The following is a 3409-nucleotide window of genomic DNA, read 5'->3' as shown; positions in this document are numbered from 1 at the left end:
AACTCAGAGTTCCAAAGAATTTTAGAAACAAAATTTTCGTAACAAAAAAGAAAAAAACTACATTTAAAAAAAAAAGAGCTCGTAGTAAATAGGAATAGTGAGAAATTTTAAATATATTTATGAATGAGAATTTGTAACTATAATTGTGGAATTGATATTTTTTTAAAAGTAAATAAAGAAATTATTTGTTATTCTAATTATGGTTAGACCTTAATTTAGATAATTAAATCCAACATTTGATTCTTAATTATGACATGTGGCTATCATCTAAGTAGGTACTTGGGAAAATTGAGAAGATGAGTAATGGAGAGGAGCCTCATCCTTAAACCTTAATGATATCAACATAAAATATATATACTCTTATAATATCATTGACTAATGAGTAATTTATGAATAAGAAACCTTAATGATACAAATACAATATATACTTACTAACTTAGTATCAGTTAAGCAAAATTATCAACCTTAATGACATCAATACAGTATATGATATTGATTTAGTATCAGTTAAGCGAAAATTATCAGACAGCTTAATGAATGAGGGGTATGGACTGTAATTATTTATGAGAGAATGAGTATTTGAGGAAATTATTTTAGGTTTGGATATAACCTTGTAATTATTTCAAATTTTATGACCCATTTATATAATTTTTTCTATTGTAAATGAATTGTAGACCGAGTCTAATTTTAACAAAACTGAGACCAATCAAAATCGCCTATTTCAAAATCATTTTGTGATTTTTTACTTCTAAATATGGTTCTATAGGCTTCAGACTCTATGGAAAATTCATCGGATATACTTGATTATCGTGGTAAAATATCAATGCAACAAGTAAAAGTCCATAAAACATTCTTTCCTCACCACTCACAATCTTTTAATTCCTATCGCAAGTAAAATATAATACCAAAGGTAAAAATTAAGAAATCTATTACAAGAATTACACCTTTACCTAATAAAATAAAAGTTTAAGTAGCCAATCAATCGAGCTACTAAAATTCTCTGCCAAAGTCATTTTACAACTCTAGATAGGAAGCAAAAAAGAAGAAGGTAGTTTTCCAAACAATAAGTGATTTTGATTTTATTTTTTTAAGTATAAGGTTACCATATTATGGTAATACATATGTACCAAATAAATCAATGGGATTTTTACGCAAATAACCGAACAAATTTACTGTTTATTTTTCCTAGCTAATATACATATATTATACACTTATTATACTTGATTATACATAAATTTGCATATATTATACATCTCTCGGCTATTTTTAATTTAATAAGTTGGGTGAACGACTATTTAAGTTAACTCTCCTTCATTAATACTACATTTTTCATAATTTAACACTTAAAAATGTTTTTCATATGCTCAAGGAATTTCATTTTAGAAAAGGACATCACATTCTATTTCAAATCTATTCAAAAGTTTTTCATAATTTTAGAAAGAATCAAATTATGAGCTTTGTTGTTTCTAGTTATAAGCATTCTTCTTTGACCAATTAAGTTACACAATCGGCAACATTCCCTTGATTTGGTAAATGTTGAGAAGGAAAATTCCACTTTTTTCTCAAAAAAATTATTCTTATTCTTATTTGGATGTCCTATAAATACACATGCTATCAACAAAGTATTATACACTACTCTCAATAAAGTTAATTAAAAACAATTACTTTGAATTAAGTTTTTTCAATTAATCATGGTCAAGGCTAGCAACAATTCTTTCAACAAAGTCTTAGTCTCTACTTTTATTTTCATTCTGAGTACTCCATCCCTTGGACGAGTTCTTAGTATGTACATTTAATTCATTGCATAAATTTTACTTGTTACATAAATGTCATTTCCTTCATCTCTAAACTCACATTCCAATTTTATTTCATGTGTTTTTTTGTTTTCTCCAGCATCTACTAACGCAACGCCTCAGGCCATTCCAACTTGTAAGACAGTATATAATGTAGTTACTGGCGATACTTGTGACAATATTATTAAGTTTTTCGATCTGGAAGTTGAGAAATTCAGTTCTTTTATTGAAAGAGAAAGAAAGCAATAGAGAAAAATTTCTTCTGTGTATTTCATTCAAACTGTACATGTGCATTTATACAAAATGAAAAGAATAAATCTATTACTATACTACCAGCTGTCCTTCTCTTATTTGTTTCTCTCTAACTGACTAATTGTAAATGTATAAAAATAAGTAAAAACAATATCTACATATATAAAGGAATATATCTGGAATGTTCTTTGGACAGCTGTCATGATTCCCAAATGAACGATCAAGATGAGTTTGATGAAGATAAGATCTGATTGTGATCAAAGGTTGAGATGATTTCGAGAAATAGGAAAGAGAATAAAAATGTCCTAAAGATGAGAGATAATCTGTCACGACCCGGGAGCACCCCCAAGTCGTAACAAGGCGTACTCGACCCCGAAGGGATCTTATACAAGCCACATAGTCATTCATTGCATTCAATAATGAAAATAGTGCGGAATAATAAAAAAACTTATTTACATCCACACATTTAAACTTCTTAAAACAACTTTAAAAACACATAGCGGAAGTCTAAGTCTCACATGGCCATCTTAGACACAGTCGCAAAACATAAGTAGGGACACGGCCCTTTACAATCAAAACAAAACTAAAAGTGTCTATTACATGAACAAAAGAACTTAAAAGTCTTGCCTCGAATCCATGAGGACATACCAAGTCTTGGAGGAAAGCAATCCAACACTTCAAACTAGCTAAGAGGGATCACTTGCCGGAACCTACACTTGTAGTAAAAACATGAAGAATATGGGTTAGTACACAAAAATGTACTAAGTATGATGACCATGCAAAACATGCTTTAAAAGGGACATTATGGTTAGAAACCATGCATTATGCCACTTTTTGAAGTACCATGAATAGTTGCATAAAAGACATACAATACAAGCATAACATCAAGTAAGTCATAATATCACCTTTAAACAATATCAACATGAAAACCTTTACCTTGGACCTTCACCTCAAGAAACCCTTATGCTATACCTCGGGCAATGTATGGATGGCGTCCCATACCACCATCCATACTAAGGCACCACATTAAGGTCACTTAAGGTAACTTATCATTCCTTTCTTTCACCTTTGCACAATATTCATACATAAGAGGTATATCATTAATTAAGACATGACAAGGGAAAATAACTCGTAATATAACCCAAGTATAACATGCATAACATATTAAGCATTTAAGAGCCAACATTCTTTAATAACCTCATTTAGGGTACATTCATGTCACAGTCATTAGGATTTAGAGAAACTCACTATGACCCTCTCCAAGCCTACTCGTGCAATGTATAGGTAGCATCCCATACTACTACCTACACTTTGTAGAACCTGTCAAGAAACCATAATGAAATCTCACATGATGAGAAGTAAGC

This window comes from Solanum tuberosum, unplaced genomic scaffold (assembly GCF_000226075.1).
Source record: "Solanum tuberosum cultivar DM 1-3 516 R44 unplaced genomic scaffold, SolTub_3.0 scf00233, whole genome shotgun sequence".
In the NCBI taxonomy this organism is placed as follows: domain Eukaryota; kingdom Viridiplantae; phylum Streptophyta; class Magnoliopsida; order Solanales; family Solanaceae; genus Solanum; species Solanum tuberosum.
This window is presented reverse-complemented; position numbering follows the sequence as displayed.